This window comes from Haliotis rufescens, unplaced genomic scaffold (assembly GCF_023055435.1).
Source record: "Haliotis rufescens isolate VD_foot unplaced genomic scaffold, xgHalRufe1.0.p SCAF_2, whole genome shotgun sequence".
In the NCBI taxonomy this organism is placed as follows: domain Eukaryota; kingdom Metazoa; phylum Mollusca; class Gastropoda; order Lepetellida; family Haliotidae; genus Haliotis; species Haliotis rufescens.
This window is the reverse complement of record NW_025963890.1, coordinates 1,747,729-1,772,387: the sequence shown is the minus strand read 5'-3', so window position 1 is coordinate 1,772,387 and position 24,659 is coordinate 1,747,729. Positions and strand designations below refer to the sequence as shown.

Here is a 24,659-nt window from a genome sequence, read left to right as displayed (position 1 = left end):
ATTGATCCACACAATTGGGATACGATGACATGCATCAACCAAGTCAGTGAGCCTGACCACCCGATCCAGTTAGTCACCTCTTACGACAAGCATAGTCGCCTTGTACATCAAGCATGGGTTGCTGAAGACCTATTCTATCCAGGATCTTCACAGGGAAAAGGATGATGCTCGTCCATTTGTACTGCACCATTCCATGCTTGATATCATGCTGAAAGCTCACGAAACTACCAACTCAAAACTACAAATAACATTTCTTCACACAACTTTTCACACTGATCAGTCCAGTGGTGCGTTTGCATCTTTGGCATGTAGTTCTTTTATTATTTGAAAAGAAATAAAACTTAATAAGAATCAATTTAGGCTGAGTCTCTGAAACTTGTGTTAATAAGCAGTTATCACGTGGGTAATCTTTGTCCTACATAGGTACAGGGATGATTGGAGGAATCTGTGTCTTCTGATGTTCTGAAAAAGCCATGTTACATTTCAGTGTAATTTGTGTGTGTGATGTTCTGATTTCCTGTAGTAAGCCTTGGACAGCTTGCCACATTGCACTGGCTATACACTGTGGGTAGATACATGGTGATGATATTGTAATCATAATATAATTATTGCAATTATTTAAAAAATATTACACTATTGTAATACTTGTCTAGAACAGAAATTAATGGCCAAAAACTCACCCCTAACCTGTCACTCGCTGACTCAATGGTTTGCCTGTACCAGACCCCAGTTCTCCATCACCTGACCATCTTCCAAACTGGCTACACCCTCTTCACCAAGTACTCCATACTCAAATTGAGTTAAAACAGCTTACATCCAATTGAAGCAATTTTTTTACATTAAATTATCCATTTCATGTATTGTATACTATATTGGAAGGATGGACTGGAATTTCTCCTGCTGTTAATCAGCTCTCAATGCTACATGTTCATTTCCCTCAGCTCTGTGTGAGCAAGCTGGGCAGGCCGTAGCCTTGCTCCAAGGCTGTACTGAAAGAAAATTCCATGGATGTGTAGTAATTATATCCTAAAAGGCAAGTCTAGATATGTTGACAGTAGATATGTGGACTCCAGTCCCTTATAGGGATAACGTGTTCTGAAATATTTTCATAATCTAGAACTTATGATTTAGACTAATTATTATTGACTTGGAGACTTGTGCAGGTCTAGGCAGGCTGTGGTGTGTGCAGCACCTGGAGGGTTGAGACATACTCTACACTTAATAACAGGCGAGTATCTGCACAGATGTAGACTGGGAGAGAAACTAGTCAGGAGGGATATATGTGGCAGTGGTGGGCGTTTGGGGGTTCAGTGTAGGCTGAGGCAGATTGCATACCGTTCTGGAGTCCACTGTTACACCTTTAGTGAGAAATCAGCTGGATTGTCAAGTCACACCAACATATTGACGTGTGGATTGGTGATCACACACACCTAGCTGTGACGGAAGTACGAACAACACCCGATCACAGCAGCAGGTATACCAGTGCTGACCTCTAGCGAGTGTTCCATTCAAGCGCTTGACTTGTGTATCTGGGCCAGCGTTATGTGGTGTGGCAGTCTAGGTAGCTGAGGCCAGTTCACACAAGTGGCATTGTTGCTCAGGAGCAGTCGAGCAGAACAGCTTCAGGGGAGAGATATTCTCAGGATACTCCACCTGTCACCTTGTCTCAGGCTATACTACTACAGTTATTGGGATGGAGTAGGCTCGCTACACCCACAGGTAAGACAAAGCTACTGGCCTCGGGCAAGCAGCCTTCTAAGCCCCTCTCTCACACACACACACACACACACACACACACTAACACATCCACCAAGCAGTTGATCACTGCAGAATCAGGATATGAAGGTAGGGTTGACTCCCAGCTGCCTTTTCTGTACAGTTGGAGGGGGATATCTACACTTACTTGAGTTCAGTCACTGTATCTTTAAGGTTTGGCCATGTGGTATATACACAGGCAGACTTGAAGTGCAGTGTAGGCTATAAATAGCTCAGGTCGTAGTGTTGGGACTGTGACCTGAGTGTTGTGTTTGCCGTAATGTATATGGATTTGGAACTATTTCTGTGTGTTTGTGATGAATGAAGGTAGGTGAAGGTGCTGGCTTCATGTTGTGGGTGTAGAAAGGGTTCTGGGTGTGAGGATGCCACGGGCAGACTCTAAACATACAAGCACCTGCGAGATACCGGCCATTGTTGGGATTGTTGCGTATGAGATTGTTGTTGTAAGAATGGCTGCGTTTTGAGGATTGTGTGTGGGGTGAGTGGCCAGGGTTGGACCATATGGCCACAGAAGATATCTGTATAATGACTTGTTTGTATAGAACCAGATCATGGCATGGAGTAATATATCAGGCAAGACTGTCACCCAGACAAGGGCTCTGTGCTGGTCAGGTGGAATGCTTGAAACAGGAAGTGCTGCATCATTCATAAATATCCACATGTACTTATTGATTCCGACAATGGTGGGAGATTTACAGCAATGGGCTTCATGAATATGTGAAATGTGATTCAAGGAGACCCTCAGGAACCAGTCGGTCACATGAGCGTGAAATAATGGTGTTTATCACATACTGAACAGGAAATAATCTGCCATATTATCTCAGAAACACATAACTGTTGTAAGGAGATATGTAATATACAAAGTTGTAGTTGGTTATTTGTATTTGTAGCTATCGAGCTATGTTATGTGAAATCATGTTGTATATTCATACCTACCAGCCGGTCTGAACCTCCACTTAATCAATCAAATCCCCCTTCATCATGCAAACCCCCTTTATCATCCTGACAAGTACCGACCCCTGACTGACTGATTCACCAGTCACTTCCTACAATACAAATGCTTCTGCCACACCAAACAACCAGTCCTTCCACCCTGGCTCTTCTAATGTGTATAAAGCCCTTTGCCCTAATCAGCTGACATACTACTGTATTATCGCAAGAATATTTGTTACTATGACTTACAACAGGAATATGACTACGACTGTCATAGCAAGTAGATTTCTGACTATGACTGTGTTATAACAAGTATATTTCTGACTATGACTGTGTTTTGGCAGGAGTGTTTCTGACTATGACTGTTATATGGCAGGAATGTTTCTGACTACAACTGGGGGGCACAGGTGGCCCAGTCGTCTAAGATGCCGCGATTCGCTGTGCAGAGTTGCGTCCCTTGGGCACGCCAGAAACCTATGATTGTGGGTTCGAATCCCAGTTCACCCCAATTATGTTTCTAGGTTTGTCAGCACCATACCCATGCTCGTGGGTTTCAACAAAGTGGTAAATGTCTGAGACCTGCATCACTTGGGGCTTTCCTCCCACATTAAGATGACACGCCGCGATATGACTGGAATACTGTTAAAAGCTGAGTTAAACCCACTCACTCACTCACTCACTGACTACAACTGTGATATGGCAGGAATGTTCTGACTACAACTGTTATAGCAGGAATATAACTGACTGCTAACTACCTTCACCTGTCATATGTTCACAGCATCAACTAACACCATCCACCCCTCTACCATCACCATCCACCCCTCTACCATCACCAACCATCACCCAGCCAACATCCAGTCAACACCTATGCTTGCCCAAGGTAGTTACAAAGTAAAGTGTGGTGGAAAGTTTCGTCACTTTCTCATGATTTTTGTCTAATTTCTGCTCTTCATTATATTCACAGACTTATATGCATACTTTTCATCATAACCCGGACATGCACCAGACATGCACCAGACTTGCCTTACCAGAAGCCGGACTAGTTTGGGTTGTCTTCATCCACCTTTTTGGTTATGACCAGTGCATGAAATAGCCAGGTGTGAAATGCTGTTCTCATCCCCATCCTCCCTCCATCTCCTTTAACCCCCATGGTGACTGTTGTAGACCCTCCATCTCCTTTAACCCCCACAGTGACTGTTGTAGACCCTCAATCTGGCTTTAACCCCCACAGTGACTGTTGTAGACCCTCAATCTGGCTTTAACCCCCACAGTGACTGTTGTAGACCCTCAATCTGGCTTTAACCCCCACAGTGACTGTTGTAGACCCTCAATCTGGCTTTAACCCCCACAGTGACTGTTGTAGACCCTCAATCTGGCTTTAACCCCCACAGTGACTGTTGTAGACCCTCAATCTGGCTTTAACCCCCACAGTGACTGTTGTAGACCCTCAATGTGGCTTTAACCCACACAGTGACTGTTGTAGACCCTCAATCTGGCTTTAACCCACACAGTGACTGTTGTAGACCCTCAATCTGGCTTTAACCCCCACAGTGACTGTTGTAGACCCTCAATCTGGCTTTAACCCCCACAGTGACTGTTGTAGACCCTCAATCTCCTTTAACCCCCACAGTGACTGTTGTAGACCCTCAATCTGGCTTCTTCGCCTCTCACCACCTTGTCCATCTGGGTCATACGAAAGGCATTAAAAAATAGTACTTCTTGTTACCTTGGCTCATACTTGTTGTTACTCTGCCTGGCACCTGGCATTTAGGGGCTAAAACAAGGACTGGTCAGTTCAGAGTCTGTATCCTGTGTTTGAGAGGGGTATCCATGTTAAGCTGCAGCATGGTATCTCAGTGGACTAGCATTTTAAAACTGGCATTAGTCTGGACTGGTACAAGAGCGCACACACAGACAGACACAGACAGACAGACAGACACACACATACGCAAACACAGAGACATACACACACACACAGAGATACACACACACACACACACACACACACACACACACACACACACACACACACACACATGTGAATGATAATCTCCATGTAGGTGCAATAATCTTGAACGTTAAACTACATTTCACCTCGAGACTTCACTGCCTGTTGTTCACGTCAATCGCCCATCAAGGCTTACTGTGTGAATGTATGTATTGATTTAGAATGATACACATTACTGCTTTTGCTGTCATATCTTGTTTGTTGCTTGGTAGTCTGTGGAATATATTGTCTGATTTGTGTCAAGTGTGATGCATGAGAGGTTTGTGGACTGCGGGACTGGTCCTCAGACTATTATTACTACCCTGACGGCAGCTGTCTGAGTACAGTGGCAAGTATCGTGTAATGGCTGTCAGTTTTCATGTCTTTATTTCTCTAGTATCACGCAGAATTGAAACTGCAGTCCAATTCCATGACTCGTTGAACAAATAGGTAGTTGTCCTGGATTTTTTAAAAAAAAGATGCAAAATTATGACCATCGAATTCTGCCAGGTTTTAATATTGAGAATTCTCTACAACATATTTTTAAAACTTTGATGTGGATCAATATTCTTCCATGTAGCCATTGAGAAACTAATGTTGGTAGAAAGAGAATGCAAACACTCATCAAACTTAATTAAGGACCAATTTGTTATGCAAAAGCATGAAATGTGTGTCTCGTTATTCCCCTACAACATAATAATCCATTAGAGGTGGTCCGGTTTATGATAGAGATTTAACATTCATCCGAGACCCTCTTTATGATAAAGGTTTAAGCTTGGAAGCTTTCAAAAGTGTTGTAAGCGATGTCTGAGTCAGTTTAAGGAGTCTCCTTGATGTGAGACTGATAGCCTGACGTCAATGTGACGTCATGACGTGGCGACATCAACACGCATGTACCAGTTCATCACACTTCCAAGTCGGGACAGGGTCTAGCTGGAGGTCATCTAGGTTTGCGGACTGCTTGTTCCTATCAGACCAGGAAACATCAGCCTTCTTCATGAATATCATGTTAGGACAGAATTATATTTGTGTGCCATGCTTGTCTTGGAATATTTCAGATAACAGGCTTATTTTGTAGTTGCTCATTTCGAAATATCCAAGTTTTGATAAGATGATGTACTATGTGTTTGGGGTGTTGTTGTTGCATTTTGTGTTCATATATGGATATTTCACAGCAATATAAGTATTGATTTAAAAGTTATAAGCGATTAATACCTAATTATCTGTCTAGTGAGACTATGGGATAGGTTGTATGGAAAGCTGATGGATTGATGAGTTATTGCGCGTAACACCGTATTGAACAGTATTTCAGTTATAACACTGTGTCATCCTAGTGTTTACCATCATCCTGAACTGACGCAGGTTGATCATCATCCTGAACTGACGCAGGTTGATCATCATCCTGAACTGACACAATTAGGCCGCCATTGTCCAGTGCTTTCTTCAGAGGGTGACAACAGAGGTGTGTGTGTGAGTGCTTCTGTGCATGTGTGTGTACATCTGTGTGTGCATGCATCTGTATGTGGATCTGTGTGTGCATGCATTTGTGTGTCTTGCATGTGTGTGTGTGTGTGCATCTGTGTGTGTGTGTGCATCTCTGTGTGTGTCTGTTGCATGTGTGTGTGCGTCTGTCTGTCCACCCACATGTGTGCCTCTACATGCATTACATGTGTGCCTATCGTCCCGCTGCTGCCATGAGTGCATGCCCACTGCTGACACTATGCCATCACCCAGTAGAATGTTCATGTAGATGCCCTTGTGATGTGGACTTGTGGAGGTGTTCCGTATGCCATCACCCAGTAGAATGTTCCTGTAGATGCCCTTGTGATGTGGACTTATGGAGGTGTTCCGTATGCCATCACCCAGTAGAATGTTCCTGTAGATGCCCTTGTGATGTGGACTTGTGGAGGTGTTCCGTATGCCATCACCCAGTAGAATGTTCCTGTAGATGCCCTTGTGATGTGGACTTGTGGAGGTGTTCCGTATGCCATCACCCAGTAGAATGTTCCTGTAGATGCCCTTGTGATGTGGACTTGTGGAGGTGTTCCGTATGCCATCACCCAGTAGAATGTTCCTGTAGATGCCCTTGTGATGTGGACTTGTGGAGGTGTTCCGTATGCCATCACCCAGTAGAATGTTCCTGTAGATGCCCTTGTGATGTGGACTTGTGGAGGTGTTCCGTATGCCATCACCCAGTAGAATGTTCCTGTAGATGCCCTTGTGATGTGGACTTGTGGAGGTGTTCCGTATGCCATCACCCAGTAGAATGTTCCTGTAGATGCCCTTGTGATGTGGACTTGTGGAGGTGTTCCGTATGCCATCACCCAGTAGAATGTTCCTGTAGATGCCCTTGTGATGTGGACTTGTGGAGGTGTTCCGTATGCCATCACCCAGTAGAATGTTCCTGTAGATGCCCTTGTGATGTGGACTTGTGGAGGTGTTCCGTATGCCATCACCCAGTAGAATGTTCCTGTAGATGCCCTTGTGATGTGGACTTGTGGAGGTGTTCCGTATGCCATCACCCAGTAGAATGTTCCTGTAGATGCCCTTGTGATGTGGACTTGTGGAGGTGTTCCGTATGCCATCACCCAGTAGAATGTTCCTGTAGATGCCCTTGTGATGTGGACTTGTGGAGGTGTTCCGTATGCCATCACCCAGTAGAATGTTCATGTAGATGCCCTTGTGATGTGGACTTATGGAGGAGGGGTTCACTTCTGCCATTTGCTCAAGGTTTTTTCTGCTTCTCAGTTCCGTAACCATGCATTATTTACCTGAACATGTTCATTTGAAAATGAGACAATGCCTGCATCATATGTTACCTTTAAACACAAGCCTCAAATAAACATGCAGTACCAATCTGAAATTTCATCTTTAATTGTTGAAATTATCAGGCAGTTTTTAGATTACTTTTCATGATAATCTAAAACAAATAATGTTTTATCTGATCATTTTACTAGAACAATTAATTTGTAGTTCATTTCTACATGTGGAGTTTTATGCCACATGTACTGGACACATTCATTTGGTTTGAATATCGTGCAAATGGTTGATTAATTATGTTTTGGTTCAATTGTTCTTTATTCCTATTTGAAAGCCTGCCTACTTTCTGTTGTTCGCTCCATTCCTAGATTACCACAGCTTATCTTCCTCAGGGTATTTCCACCACATTGTCTTGTGTTGACCGAGTTGGCCGATTGGGACTGGCAGTGCTTCAGGTTCCTTCTGGATGTGGCACTCCCGGCAATTTTGAAGGCCATTTGTTTTGTAGAGAGAACTATTACTGTGGAGAATACCCCACGGTTTACAACAAGTGTTCTGGCAATCAGTGGAGAGATGTATTTACGTCCTGCTTTCAAAAGCTCTTCGTTTGTTTATTTTGTAAAATTCTTTTGATGTCTAGTTTAGATGGTGCAATTTATTCTCTTCACGTAAAAGATTTTTACAAATAACTTTTGTTCTAACAGTTGCTATTGTACAACTAATTGAATTCTGAGTGTAGAGGTTAACTTGATGTGAATGGTGACTAGGATTATTGCCAAATGAACGAAAATTTTGAAATAAGGAAATAGGTTTTGTTAAACCCATGCCTGACACATATCAACATCCTTATTCTGCGTCTACGAATTCCAATGTTTTACTTTCATTGCATGTTGGCCATTTTGTTTTTTCTAATATTAGGATTTGTAGTCTTCCATTATGTGCTCCAGGTGTTGTGATTTAAGAGTGATGGCCTTTCTGGGGCATAGCTCCTTAGACGGGAATGCATTTGTTCTGCAAACATGCAGCAATTGTGGTTGGACATTCTAGGGATGCCATCTGACAGGGCTTTAATGGAAACTAGATTGTGAAGGCTGTGAGTACAATGTGTAGACCCTGTTGCTTGGAGGGGCACCTGCCTGTGCATCTGCGGGTTTTCAGCTTTCTGCACATGTTGTCATGGCCCATGGAGTCGAGTCAGTTTACATAAATATTCTTCAGTTTCACTTGATCTTGAGGACTGAAAGTAGGGTGTTGCAATATTAGACTGTTGTACACAGATTGTTAGATAGGTGAAACAATAACATTGATCACTTTGAGGTATTGATTTAGTTTATGTGCAATATCCAAATTATGTTTTGTTTCCAATAGCTCTCACTGAGTCCCACATCCCTATCTCACTTTCCATGCCTCCCCATGTGATCAATTTATTTTTACACACTGCTGATGTCTTGTTCAAATTCTCAAATGGACATTTTTCCATTACAATGAATTAATTGACAAAGTAAATCAGTGACATGATTTGCTTCTACATGTATTTGCAGGACAGCTGATTAACAAGACACTGAATGAACAGTCATACAGTCATGAAACTTTAATTAGAGCTCCATGTCCCTGAACCATGCTCTTGAGCTGGTCCTTTACCTCCTCGCACTTGTTTGACTGCAGCATTCATGTGATGGGGGCGGGGGAGGGGGTGCATGTGTGATGATGTGACAGGAAGGGGCTGCATATGTGATGATGTGACAGGAAGGGCTGCATGTATGATCATGTGACAGGAAGAGCTGCATGTGTGATCATGTGACAGGAAGAGCTGCATGTTTGATCATGTGACAGGAAGGTAAATACATAAGACTGCTTACAGGTATTACAGGTGTAAATATACAAGACTGATTACAGGTATCACAGGTGTAAATACACTAGACTAATTACAGGTATCACAGGTGTAAGTAGACAAGACTGATTACAGGTATCACAGGTGTAAATACACAAGACTGATTACAGGTATCACAGGTGTATATACACAAGACTGATTACAGGTATCACAGGTGTAAATAGAAAAGACTAATTACAGGTATCACAGGTGTAAATACACAAGACTGATTACAGGTATCACAGGTGTAAATAGACAAGACTGATTACAGGTATCACAGGTGTAAATACAAAAGACTGATTATAGGTATCACAGGTGTAAGTAGACAAGACTGATTACAGGTATTACAGGTGTAAATAGACAAGACTGATTACAGGTATCACAGGTGTAAGTAGACAAGACTGATTACAGGTATTACAGGTGTAAATAGACAAGACCGATTACAGGTATCACAGGTGTAAGTAGACAAGACTGATTACAGGTATCACAGGTGTGTAAAGGTATCGGTACTTACTAGATTGTCTTTGTATATGTTACTCTACCACTCAGCGTGACTCTGGAGCTTGCAAGATAACAGATGGGGGAGATAATTTGTTACCTGTCATCCCCTGGTGGGGCAGAGAGTGAACCTACACTAGTCTTGAGTATGTGTGAAAGTGTCACCTGGATGCCATATAAAGGCTGTGTCACGACGGGTCAAAAGCTATAGATGCATATAAATGTCCAGTTGTAAGATTTCTGATTTCCAACTATTTCTTTTTGCTTTCCTTTCTATTCTTTTTGATTGTTATCAAGTATGTAGTAATGCTAACCTTGTTGGGTTTGTTCAAGGTTATAAAAACTGACTATCACCACTGTGTAATATCTGTGTACTAAACACCATACTGACACCTTCCAGTGGACTATAACTACACATGACCCGTTGCCAGTCAGGTGGCCAATATGGCTAGACAGTACTTGGATATTACTGCACTGGTTGTGATATATGGCTAATTATTGCAGGTTGTGATGTATGGCTAATTACTGCATGTTGTGATATATGGCTAATTATTGCAGGTTGTGATCTATGGCTAAATACTGCAGGCTGTGGTATATGGCTAACTATTGGAGGGTGTGATATAAATGTCTAGACTATTCAAACTGCAGACACACATTTACTGGTTATATGCCATTGAATACCCGTTTCCATTGTCCAAAACTCACTTCGACTTCTTCCTTCAAGCTCAGTTGATACGTTCCCCCTCACTGCAGGTCATTTAACATGTATACAGACTGTCATTTTGCCCCGCTCTCTTCAAAGCTTCCAGTGTCTGGTGATAAGCATGCACTGTCAGGGTGACCATGTTACAGTAGATACTGTATGACCGGAGAATATTAATATTTCCTTCTCAACGCATTTTCCTTATGGAATATTAGGTAAGCTGACAGAAATAGCTAGCCGGACTTGCGCAACATTCTGTCATTAGCAGGGTCCTTGTCTTTGATGTATGTAGTCAGTATAGCTCAATGTGAATTCTTCTTGATGTTGAGCAGAATGAAAGTATCATCTTAAGGAAGGTCGTACATCAGTGTTGCTGTGACTGGTGTTATTAATATACTACTCGAAAGAAGACAAAGAACATCTATTCTTTCTTATTACTGTAGTTCTGTATTTTCTTTTGAGTAGCCTATGTCAGTATCTGCAGGATGGTGTATCTCGTAATTTCTCTGAAAACAGTTTTTTTGCATCATGTTATGCATGTTTAGGCGTAGAACAGTTAGTGTGTGTGGCGAGGTTGAACTGACACTTCTGTTTATTCAAATACGTGTTTTAATATCTTTTCATACAATACCATTTTTTAATCCATATCGAACATATTACCATATTTGACTTATTTTGTAGGGAAGATATGAAGATAAAGCTGATTCACTGACAGAAATATATCGCCCATCAAATAATAGCTTTCTCTTCCTTCCCCTGTGGGCGTTCTCGGACAGAATAGATCGTCAGAAATATATTGCCCATCAGATAATATCCTTCTCTCCCCTCCCCTGGGGGCATTCTGGGACGTATATCTTCCAAAACTATGGCTTAATAATTTTTAAAATGTCTATGGTGCAACAGTACTTCAGTTAATCATTACAGCTCTATTACTCATAACGGCTACCATTAACTATGACATAAGCTACAAGCTGAGGTGAGGCAGCTCACACGGGCCACCTTCATACAGTGCTCTCTGAGACAAGCTGCAAGTTGGGGTGACGCAAACAGCTGTGCAGAGATGCATCCCCTAAATGCCCGGGACCCGTTATTGAGTTGAAGTTCCCAGAGTTGCACATGTAACACATGTGGTGACACTTTGGGCAAGTAACTTTGTTTGAAATGTACCTCTGTTCATCCATCAGTGAATGGGTACCCGGTAGGATGTGATGGCAATTTGGTTTGTTAACCTTCTAGTATCTAACAGGCACCTGGGGTTGTATACTCCCCAGGGAGATGAGAATGATTGTTGAGTGCATACTGATCCAGTGACCGTAAGAGGTGACTAACGAGATCGGGTGGTCAGGCTCGCTGACTTGGTTGATGCATGTCAACGTATCCCAATTGCGTGGATCGATGCTCATGATTTCAATCACTGGATTGTCTGGTCCAGACTCGATTATTTTCAGACCGCCGTCATATAGCTGGAATATTGCTGAGTGCGGCGTTAAACAACAAACAAAGCAAGTGGATAAAGTGAATGATTGGGCTTGAACCAGGGTTTGATTGCCCACATGGTTACAATGTGTGGAGCCCATTTCTGTGTCCCTGGTTGATATATTTCTGGAATATTTAAAAGCAGCATTAAACCTCACTCACTCACTCACTCACTCACTCACTCACTCACAGGGGGCACGGGTGGCCCAGTCGTCTAAGGAGCCGCAATTCGCTGTGCAGAGTTGCGTCCCCTGGACACGCCAGAAACCTATGATTGTGGGTTCGAATCCAGGTTCACCCCGATTATGTTTCTAGGTTTGTCAGCACCATACCTGTGCTCGTGGGTTTCACCCAAGTGGTAAACGTCTGAGACCTGCATCACTTCGGGCTTTCCTCCCACATTAAGCTGACACGCTGTGATATAACTGGAATAATGTTAAAAGTGGCGTTAAACTAAACTCATTCACTCACTCACTCACTCACTCACTCACTCACTCACTCACTCACTCACAACCCATTGCTTTGCAACTTACCTACACGCCCAGGCTGCGTATTTTGTCAGATGTTGTATAGGAACATGGTGTTATGTTATCAGTGTAACATATGTTGCTATTTTAACATGGACGGTGACTCCTACAGCATCGGAATATCTGGCTGACGCTGGAACTGGGAGCTGTAAAGTCATGACGCTGTGTTTTACGTGTAAAGTTTTTGTAGAGCATCTTCTCCAGAACAGTCTTGGTTAAGTGATGATTCATGTGATCCAGTGAGATGATTACCTGGAGTGTCAGGTCGAGGGAAGGCAGTAGTCCATCATCCCTGTGTATTGTGCTGGGAGGATGTTGATCACTGCTGTGTTTATTAATACACTGGGCTTGATTGGAATTTAACATTGTAAATGTCAGCGAAGTGTTACCTTTGTGGAGGTCAGCACCAGGACACCAGGACAAAAAGTCTTGTCAACAGAAATGACATTCTATCATCTTGGCATGCCATTTTTCCCAGCATGCATCTGTCCTGGTAATATTGGCTGTAAAGAGGTTGTCTACCTGCATCTTTAGTCCCAGTGTGTGGAAGAATATAGGTACATTGGTGGCAGTGGATTTCAGGCCTGACGTTTTCAAAATCTTTGTTCACAAATTTGCCTACTCCAAAAATATAAATGTGAAAAATAAAATGAAAAGCATTGGGTTTTTTATTCTGCTGATCAGAAATTTGTAAAATGTGAGAATAAAAACTCATATGCTGCTACTATAAATAGATCATTCTAAATACTATAATAAAGACCTTATGAAAATTTTAAAACACCACCCAACTTCCCCACTATTTTTAAAAATACTTTTCTATTTAACATTTTGAGAAATAAAAATATTTCATCTTGGATTTTTTATATATTTTTACCAACCAGAATTTTGGGGCCCCCAAAATGGCCTCAGTGAGTGCGCAGGTGATGCAGGGGAGAAGACGGTGAGGCTGTTTTGAAGGGCTTCTCTTGCACTGGAAACTGATGAGGACATTGACTTGGCCATAGAAACTCAACCTGCCTGTCACTTGATAGGATTTCCCACTAGATGTACAGCACTGTCCCTGACAATGCTTGGTGTGTGGCCATGAGGAAATAGTTGCACCTACACTACTCAATGTTGGATGGGGGGATTCCTGTTACACCAAACTGATTTCTAAAATGTGTACATGGTCGAAAATGTAGCTGATGTTCACTTTGTTTAGTTTATATGAGGACATTAATGTACAGACACCAAACTAAGGTTGAGTAAATTGGGTGCAGGTATAGTTGGTAACTAGGTGTTAGAGCTGTGGTCATATGAGGTGTAGAGGGGGGAACTATTTGAAAGAACAGCTAGTGTTAGAGCTGTGGTCATATGAGGTGTAGAGGGGGGAACTATTTGAATGAACAGCTAGTGTTAGAGCTGTGGTCATATGAGGTGTAGAGGGGGGAACTATTTGAATGAACAGCTAGTGTTAGAGCTGTGGTCATATGAGGTGTAGAGGGGGGAACTATTTGAAAGAACAGCTAGTGTTAGAGCTGTGGTCATATGAGGTGTAGAGGGGGGAACTATTTGAATGAACAGCTAGTGTTAGAGCTGTGGTCATATGAGGTGTAGAGGGGGGAACTATTTGAATGAACAGCTAGTGTTAGAGCTGTGGTCATATGAGGTGTAGAGGGGGGAACTATTTGAATGAACAGCTAGTGTTAGAGCTGTGGTCATATGAGGTGTAGAGGGGGGAACTATTTGAAAGAACAGCTAGTGTTAGAGCTGTGGTCATATGAGGTGTAGAGGGGGGAACTATTTGAATGAACAGCTAGTGTTAGAGCTGTGGTCATATGAGGTGTAGAGGGGGGAACTATTTGAATGAACAGCCAGTGTTAGAGCTGTGGTCATATGAGGTGTAGAGGGGGGAACTATTTGAATGAACAGCCAGTGTTAGAGCTGTGGTCATATGAGGTGTAGAGGGGGGAACTATTTGAATGAACAGCTAGTGTTAGAGCTGTGGTCATATGAGGTGTAGAGGGGGGAACTATTTGAATGAACAGCTAGTGTTAGAGCTGTGGTCATATGAGGTGTAGAGGGGGGAACTATTTGAATGAACAGCCAGTGTTAGAGCTGTGGTCATATGAGGTGTAGAGGGGGGAACTATTTGAATGAACAGCTAGTGTTAGAGCTGTGGTCATATGAGGTGTAGAGGGGGGAACTATTTGAATGAACAGCTAGTGTTAGAGCTGTGGTCATATGAGGTGTAGGGGGGGGAACTATTTGAATGAACAGCCAGTGTTAGAGCTGTGGTCATATGAGGTTTAGAGGGGGGCACTATTTGAAAGAACAGCTAGTGTTAGAGCTGTGGTCATATGAGGTGTAGAGGGGGGAACTATTTGAGAGAATGGCTAATTCTGAGAGGTGAGGTCATTTGAGGTGTCAAATCATTGAAATAATTGCTCGCTTAGATTGTTCCATGCCAACTTGACATACCATAAGCATGAAACACGAAGTTTACCAGCCAGCTGTAATATTATTGGGCGTTCATTGCATTCCTTCAGATTGAAAAAATAAATGACACACAAATCTTGAATTCATTCATAATTGCTGGTGAAAAACTTCAACTCTTCTGAAGTAATATTTCCTGATGTTTCCATGACGATACAGATGTGAGGGTGCACCTTATCATGTATACCACTCTCGTCATGATGTCGTGCCTCCTGTGTCAGTTGCTCTGTGTTTTATGTAAACTTAGATCCCTCAACTCCAACATGTCAGCCTCTCTGGCTGGTGTTTACCTTGGCACCGGTCTGTTTATTTGTTCAGAATCGTACATATGCTTTAAGATTCTCCTCCTTTAATGGCCTACTTTGAAGATAGACATGGAACAGTTACCATTCCCTATTACCATCCACTTATTCTGAAATGTACACATTTTTCTGCAAGTGCTACTCATTTATAGATGTCAGTTATCGAATTCCTGGCATCTTGATGTATTCAGATAAGTAAGTCATTATTTACATGTTCATCTTGGCAACGGCACAGTTGTAGAGTAATTTATTTGAGGTATTCCGGGGGGGGGGGGACCCGGGGCATGATGAGGTAGCAGTGAGGATGTCATCTGGCGGCCGTGATGGGTTTATTGTTTCATCCCGCCACACTTACAGATGACGTATGGAAAACCTGCCGACTGGACAAGACAGATCTTCAGCCGTTGTGTTGACGATCCTCATCTTCCCGAGGCAAGGGAGTTAACTGACTATAAAAGTCCAGTTTCCACCCTTGCCGAACTAGGTAAAAATTATGGAGTTATATCTTGGCTGGACTAAGGAGTCTATACGAAGTCCAATCAAAATCATGTTATGCAATCAACATCCAGTTCGTCAACTGCCGTTCAAATTTCGGTTGATTGCAGGATTTGTAAAGGATGTGTACTGTCAACTCATTGTCAACAGTTATAATCCAAATCCTTTCATGTTTTTTTTAATCAAGGTGCTCTCGTTATTTGATGCACTTCGCAAAGAAAGACCCGTTTTTAAAAAAATATTAATCTTGATTATCGATCTGATCGTCTTGACTGAGAGCCGCCATTTTGTTTGAAGCAAATACAAGTGATACGAGAGGTGGAATTTGATTGGTTAATAGGAAGGACATAGAAAGGACACAACTCATAGCCACTGGAGGTGCTACGATCGAGCCCAGAAATCTCAACCTAGTTCGGCAAGGGTGTAAACTGGACTTTCAAACAGTTAACTCCCTTGCCTCTGGAACATGGGGTTCCTGGGTAGAGCAGGGCCTGAATACACATGCTGTATCTGAAATGAGGATCAGATGGTTACAGTGGCTGACTAGAATGGCTGATTGGTCAATGAGTGACCAAGTGGGAGTTGTTTTCCTGCTGGATGGTTTCTGACACTATGATTTGTGATTCATGCAGTGTACAGGCCACCATGGTAGGACAGTAATAGTGCTGAATACAACACACGGCAATTCTCATTTTAGTTGAATGGGGTATGCACAGTGATGGGCAATAGTTTGTGATAGTTTACCTTGTATACTGAACTAAAAAGGTAGGGATCATGACATATTTATATAGTCACCACCAAAAGAAACGTGAACCATATAAACATACAGAGAAGTATGTACGTTAAGAAAAGATATTTCCAGTGTGTACCAATTAATGACAAAACTAACAATCAGTCAGTGTTACTACAGAGTGCCTTTATTCTTATCACAATATGCTGATTTCCAAATTTTACACGCTTATCCTGTACGAGACAAATGGTGGATTTGAAGTCATGGACCTCTGACGTCACATGTGATGCGTTTATGGGCGTTGGTTCACACAACATTCCAATATGGTGATTTGTGCGTCGAACCAATCTAATATCTCTTGAATATGAGTAATTCTTCATATATTAACCATATATATGGTATTTATGTTTCTGTTGTCCATGAGCATCTTCTGTACACATTTAAAGAAAATCAATCTTCGCTACACAAATATATCCCCCAAAATATTCATGATCCCAAACTTCATTTTGTTCGGAATATACTGTTTGAAAACAATCGGGAACTGATAGAAGTATTGAAAAATTATGTTTACTGTTGTATTATTTGTTTTCTTTATATCAACAAAATACACAAACCTCACCTTTTCCTTTAAAGCAGATAGTTGCCTTATTCTTTCATCATCATGTTGTGAAAACAGCTTATACAACCTAGGCAATAGAGAAGTGTTTGACATATAACAGAGGGACTAGCATTTCATTCCATAAGCAAAGACCATGCCCTATGTCCTGTTTTTCCATGCATGGTGCCATGTTTCCAATGCCTGTGGTATTACTGCTTTCATAAGGCTGAGAAGGGCTGTAAGTGAAGAGCTAAATATATTTGACTTACCGCAAGATTGGGTGGTATTTCACTCATCAAGTCGGCGGCAGTAGCAGCAGTGCACACCTCCTTCCCCGCCACACTCCACATTGTGCAGACAGGGGAGGTTGCTGCACATCCTCCTGGCCTTCATCTCTACTCATCCTGCTAACCTCACAATGCTTTCTGTTTATTTGTCATAGATAAAACAAAGCTTTTTCAGATAGCTCTGTAAACTGTGTGTAGAATTGGTGTCTATCCTCTCATTCCTCACTACTTACCATCAAGGAAATTGCATTGCACAGGAAGCGATGATAACTTTGTAGGACATAACGTGTTGTATTTTTTCCCTTGTAACTTAACCAAGAATAGAAACATGCCTAACTTCTAGTAGTTGTGGCAAAGAATGAAATATGTTTGAGAATTGTATACGCTTCAATGGTTGTGAGCTGCTGCAAGACTGTTGAGGACTGACAAGATCTGTTTCTGCATACAAAGCAGGTTACTTGTAATCCCACTACATTGTCGATGGATTTCTGCGGACTACACCTGTCTTGATGTGTATCTGCTGTGGGAAGATTAACACCAACATGGCCAGTGTCTAGCTGTTGGTCTTCGGAACAGAATTGATGCCGTGATTGGCACGGAATTAGATTAAGATGGGGATCAGGTATTCACAATGGCTGCTAAGTATGGATAATCCTTGACTTCAGTGTCTGCATTCGTCACCACTCGCCCCTTTCCATAACCTGCAAGAAGACTCGTCCCCCTATCGATGAATGTTATGTGTGAAAATACGACAAACCAATCAGTATGCGCATATGATTTCAAGTTCGTCGTCAAAAAATCCCTCAGAAATAATTTTTGATTCTACATATGTCTTGTATCTAAAAATATACCAAAGACACAGTTAAATGTGTTCAATCATACTGTATAATTTTGCACGTCCCGATGTGCTTTAAATTGCATCTGAAATATATATAATATAAGGGGAAATATATGTGAACCATTACGCAACAAGTCGACAATTGTTTTAGGTATACACGTTTGCGCTGAGACAGAACCCAGTCGCAAAAATGGCCACGAGAGGGGCACGAGTCGCTATTCGGCTTGTCCCGGAATAACACGAATTGGTCACGTATGCAGTGTCTGCTGGGGCAGACAACTCCGGCATGCACAAAGCAATTGTAATGATAAGGTTACATTAAATATCATGCTTTTACATAGACGTATAATAGTGGTATGCTAAGTGCACTTTGAGCAGATGGACCTGTATGATGTAACAATGTACTTCATGTTGATTGCATGGATCGATGCTCGCACTGCTGACCACCAGGTTGCCTGATCCAGACTGAATCTCAACTACATTTTGCTAGTTGATGTAATATGGCTGCTATGGTATAGAGATGCTGTAAACACACAAGCAGGGTGCTGCCTCCTATCAGATATGACGACATGAGTACCTGGCTCAACACTGGCAGGGAGGATATAGTGTTATGACGTAGCTGGATATGAAGATTATATCCTATACGTACTCACAAATGCTTTTTCTAACTTTTAGTATTTTTCAACATTTTAGAAAATATTCAATACAAATAAGTTTCTTAATTTTTATGAAGAATCTGATTACTGGGCCATTAGCCATGCATGGAGGTTGGTATGGATGTGCCAGCAGACTGACCTGTCTGTGCATGTCAGACCAGAACGTAGTATCCTTATAAAAGTGACATGATTTAGTTGCTCTTCAGCTTGAAGAGGAGCCTCAACATTAGTCACTCATCGTTGGAGCAGACACTAGCCTCAGCAGTTTGTCCTTGTAGCTATAAGTAACACGAACGCTAACAGGTAGAGTGCTGTCTCACATTCCATTAATCACTTACATGTCACTGTCAGCTAGCGTCCCTCACAGCTGATATCCTATATATTACACCTACCATGCCAGCATCACCTTCAGACAGGACATCTTGGAAACTGTTGTCAGTTTATTCAACAATTTTTTTCACAGAATCATCATAATTTACCAACTATTTTCCAAAGGGGTTTTCCTTTCAGATGGCAAATTACACCTGGTATTTGAGTGCTTATTACATCACTGGTGTGTTCTTTTACCCTAATGCAGTAAGCTGGGAACAAAAGAGTCACTAGATTGATGTGAGCCAGCCATTGTCTTCAAGTCTCCTAATTATCTAGCCTCAGGGCCTTGCTCACATTTTACCTGACCCTGCACAAGTGACCCCTCTGGCTATCCAGGGGGAGAGCCTGTGGGTGAGGAGGTTCGCCAGCCACTCTCAGTGGTGTTCACAGGCTGCAGGTCACCAGCTGGACGGCTTAGGTAAGCAAACATTGGTTGAAGTCGTCTCAGGAAGCTAACTTCTTTGAAAGGTATTTAGAAGTTGCAGTATTAAGTAAGGGTAAGATATGTGGATGAACAACTTCTTTATTACAATTGGGAATGTCACTCCTGATGGTAATAAAGAAGTTCTTCCTCCATATATCTTATCCTTACTCTGAGGAAGCTAGTTTTTGAGACCTTTGTAAGTCTGTATTTAACTATGGTTTGATAATAATCGAAGCACTTTCTCACTGTGTAGAATGTGTTCCTGTTATGTGATTCATGTGAATTGAGCTGGTTCGTTCCCCACATGGATACAAGATGTGAAGCCCATTTTGGCTGTTTCATTTTAGGGGGTACACGGGTGGACATCTTACCCTGTGTTAGTGCTGGAGTATTAGAGTGGTCTGTCAACTTGCTCACTCACTCATTTGAATTGAATGCTTGCAGTAATGAATTGTTTTGGAATTTCAAGCAGTTCTCAACATCACTGCACCCTCTGGTTGTACTGTATGTTACAAGATTGCATGTGAATGTATGGATATATTTCAATGAAGCTTCAAGCAGATCTGGAGTCCCGTTATCTTCTGGTTGTAGTGGAGTATGTTTATAGAAGCCATATCTTGATATTGTCACTGATACAGGCAGTAAAATGAAACTTTGTCTACCTTTGATGTTTTATTGAATAGTATAATTTCTTTACATGACATCTCATTATCTATTGGGTATGTCTGTCTTTGTTTGGCTTTGTTATCCAATGGATCTAAAGTCAATATCTCACTGTATGTATTTTGTTGTCTCAGCTTTCTATAAAAGTACAAGCATTCGAGAGAATTGATCCATAAATTATCTGTCATTACATCAATAGGAGGTTGTCTCCGGCTGACTTATGGTGCAGCGTCTATCATCTGTGAGAGCTCGGATCTACTGCTCTTGTGCTTAAGTGGTGACAAACACCTTGAAATCAATGACCCTGATTGGTCATGTAAGTGGCAAGTGTATGCATATCACCATCCCATTTTGTTTGGTTAAGAAAACAAAACCCAACTGGTGTTATTATGTCCCATATAACCACATGTTTAGAGATGGGTTTTGTTATCATATAAGAAACATTAAATGTTTTGTAGCAAATCTTTCAAAAGCCTGTATATGCATTAGAATACACAACTGTTAATTTTTTACAGGTTATCCATTAAGTAATAGTATATATTATGTACTGGGATATATATTATCAAGCGTAATCCCCCTGTGACAGACTCTTCTGTGTAGTAATTACCAAGTGTGGGAGATGGGATGATTTGCCATTTTTCCCCGTTTGTTAATTGATGTCAATAAATGTACACATGTACCGTACCTCAGATCTTACAGTAACAAACGTGATCGAAGTTCCACCACCTTCAGTGCAGTAGGCCTTGGTCTGTATGTGTGAATGTCCCTCACCTTTACCATAAGCTCAGTAATAAGCCAGATATGCAACGCCTTTCCTGCACGTTCACCTGTGTTAGATTAACACACGTCCAGAGAGGCCATTATTCCCAAGCAGACTCCCTGCCCACCAGCTTTGATTTCTTTGATAGGAAAACAATTGGTGAAGCAAAGGGTCTGCAATAACTAGCGCACACTGTTGCTGAAGCGGGTAAGAATTGGTTGGGTTGTGTTGGGGTGGGGGAGTGGTGTGTGGATCCAGTTGCCCTAATGCTATAGTTGGATACAGTCTGGTAGATCGCAGAGATGCTTCACATTTCCCAACTCTTTGGGGGGAGTCTTGCATGGTTTGGTTTTGGTGTATGATTTAAGAAAGATGTGTTGGATTCAAAATATTTTAATTATGTTTTGAATGGAAGGTAGGAATAGCAATGATCCGTAGTAACTTCATGTTGATAACTATTCACCAAGCCCTCAGGGGCTGTTGTGATGTGTTGGAAACTGATAACCATATTCTTGAAAACATATTAGTGGAAATATTATTGAAATATCTATAATCTTAGCACAGTTTATTAACATTTTCCTTGCCCTTGGAAATGTGTTTGGCTGAAGTTTGTGTTTGTAGTTTCTCCAGTGGTTGCTATAGTGACTGTTTTCCATGTCTTCCTGTTGAGCAGAAGCTGGTATTGATCTGTCTTACAGCAGCAGAACTATTCCATAAATCATTCATTTCGGAATTATTGATAAACTGGATGAAATTAATTTTGAGAAAATGAATAATAGACGCCCTGAATGCTGGGATACACTGATTGAAAACAAAATCAATGTTATTATCAGCCCCAAAATTAGACCAGATCATCATAAGGAGACGGAGATTCATGGACTAATTCACCAAGGAGCTGCATGTAAAGAGACAACCGGGAGTCAAAGGAGCCATATTGCATAACTGTTTTTTAAAATTATTAAGTTCAAAATTCTTGACCTCAACTCCATGTCTTTGAAATGTAATGAGGACTGAGAGTGCTGCTGTAACATGGCGCTAATGGCTTGGCAACAGTCTATTACTGTTACATATTTCTGGAGGGAACTCAACACTGGTAGGAATTACTGCCATTCATTCATACATGATTTGGTTGCTAACCCCGAGGTTTGGAAGAAGCAGTCGATCCTAGAAGGAACCATTTCATGGGATAAGTTTAGATATGTAAGATGTTCAGATTTTAGGACCATTCCTCGAAGTTTGCTAATTGAACACGGGGTTTATTGGGTCACTGAAATCCAGAAACTATACGCAGGCTAAGGAGATTGAATTATTTCCTACGTGGAGGTATCATCATCAATCAGTGTTTGAATGAGGCAGACATTTATTTTACTGTGTCTGCTTTGACTGATTTTTAATAAACTCCGGTATTAATGTTTATGCTATGCTGTGTCAACACAGGTTCAGTCACACTGCGTCCTGTAGATGTCAGCAAGTCGCCATTGTTTTGTTCTGTCAACTGGTTGGTAGGGCAGCCCATCTGGTAAAGTGTTCGCTTGTCACTCCAATGCCTTGGTTTGGCTCCTCATATGGGAACAATGTCTGAAACCCATTTTTTGCAATCAAACGTTAATTGCTAAAAGTTTTATTGAACCGTTGAGTCAGTTCTGTTAAGGCAGGTTCAGTCACACTTGTTTGATTCCATGCCTCAGTCACATGCCTGAGCAGTCAGGGGATGCAAACGTAACAGAACTGGACCATGGCGTGACGAACAAACGCTTTCACAAGTAGATTACCTCACTATGCAGTTAACTGAACAGAACCGTGGCGTGACGAGCAAACGCTTTCACAAATAGATTACCTCACTATGCAGTTAACAGAACAGAATCATGGCATGACGAGCAAACGCTTTCACAAGTAGATTACCTCACTATGCAGTTAAGAGAACAGAACTATGGCGTGACGAGCAAACGCTTTCACAAGTAGATTACCTCACTATGCAGTTAACAGAACCATGGCGTGACGAGCAAACGCTTTCACAAGTAGATTACCTCACTATGCAGTTAACAGAACCATGGCGTGACGAGCAAACGCTTTCACAGGTAGATTACCTCACTATGCAGTTAACAGAACAGAACCATGGCGTGACGAGCAAACGCTTTCACAGGTAGATTACTTCACTATGCAGTTAACAGAACAGAACCATGGCGTGACGAGCAAACGCTTTCACAAGTAGATTACCTCACTATGCAGTTAACAGAACAGAACCATGGCGTGACGAGCAAACGCTTTCACAAGTAGATTACCTCACTATGCAGTTAACAGAACAGAACCATGGCGTGACGAGCAAACGCTTTCACAAGTAGATTACCTCACTATGCAGTTAACAGAACCATGGTGTGACGAGCAAACGCTTTCACAAGTAGATTACCTCACTATGCAGTTAACAGAACAGAACCATGGCGTGACGGGCAAACGCTTTCACAAATAGATTACCTCACTATGCAGTTAACAGAACAGAACCATGGCGTGACGAGCAAACGCTTTCACACGTAGATTACCTCACTTTGCAGTTAACAGAACAGAACCATGGTATGACGAGCAAACGCTTTCACAAGTAGATTACCTTACTATGCAGTTAACAGAACAGAACCATGGTATGACGAGCAAACGCTTTCACAAGTAGATTACCTCACTATGCAGTTAACAGAACAATGGCGTGACGAGCAAACGCTTTCACAAGTAATTTACCTCACTATGCAGTTAACAGAACAGAACCATGGCGTGACGAGCAAACGCTTTCACACGTAGATTACCTCACTATGCAGTTAACAGAACAGAGCCATGGCGTGACAAACGGACGCTTTAACCACTTGGCCACCCTACTGCCCCCTCTATTTATGTAAGAGTCAGTATCCTTGACAACAAAGCATGCTCAAGCTCCCTGTGACAGTGCCATGTCTGGAGGACAACTACAGCGGTATCAATCACCTGATTAACATGATTAGTGACACAATTCTCCTGATAGCCGTATCAAGCTGATCCGCCACATGCCTTCACATGGCAGCCTAGCTAGGCACAGCGGGATTAGGGGCTTAAGTACAAGGCTATTGTCTGATGTAATATGGCCACACTCCATACACAACTGATATGACTTTGTTTGCATTCTTGGGTTAGGAGTAGTGCTGTTACAACTGCAGGACATTATTTTGGCATGTGGTATGCTGTGTGATATGCTGTGTGATATGCTGGTCTGATCAAGGCAGTTTGGTGATTGAACTGGAGCCAGACAAGTGGGAAAGAGAACATTGGCCCCAATGTCCTCTGTGGTTGTGTGTGTGACACTGTATCAGTGAATATCGTAACCAGAAAACAGCGCTAGAAACCAACAGTTTTAGCCCACTAGTCCATATAATGATAACATACAGCAAAACCCTGTAAAAGGGCAAATTTCTACTAGTCCTTAGGATACCTTAATTATTGGGCAGTTTGGAAAGGACTACAAGGCAAGTGCCAATTTCTAACACTGGAAAATCTTGTTGACTACAACTTA

General features: G+C 41.9%; 1 protein-coding gene across 5 annotated transcripts in view; it reads left to right on the top strand.

The window, feature by feature from the left end:
* The window catches only part of LOC124114120 (neurocalcin homolog), a 116,427-nt gene that overhangs the window by 75,676 nt on the left and 16,092 nt on the right, over positions 1 to 24,659 (top strand). The window contains exons 1-2 of one of the 5 annotated variants that reach the window (XM_046474678.2): positions 1,230 to 1,719; positions 3,488 to 3,589. The exons of 1 other annotated variant lie outside the window; for it this stretch is intronic. The gene's annotated coding sequence lies outside the window, so the exon portion shown is untranslated. Of the gene's footprint in view, positions 1 to 1,229; positions 1,720 to 1,968; positions 2,083 to 3,487; positions 3,590 to 19,682; positions 19,702 to 24,659 lie in introns of those variants that run through there. 3 more of the 5 variants (XM_046474675.2, XM_046474679.2, XM_046474681.2) reach the window with 3 other exon arrangements.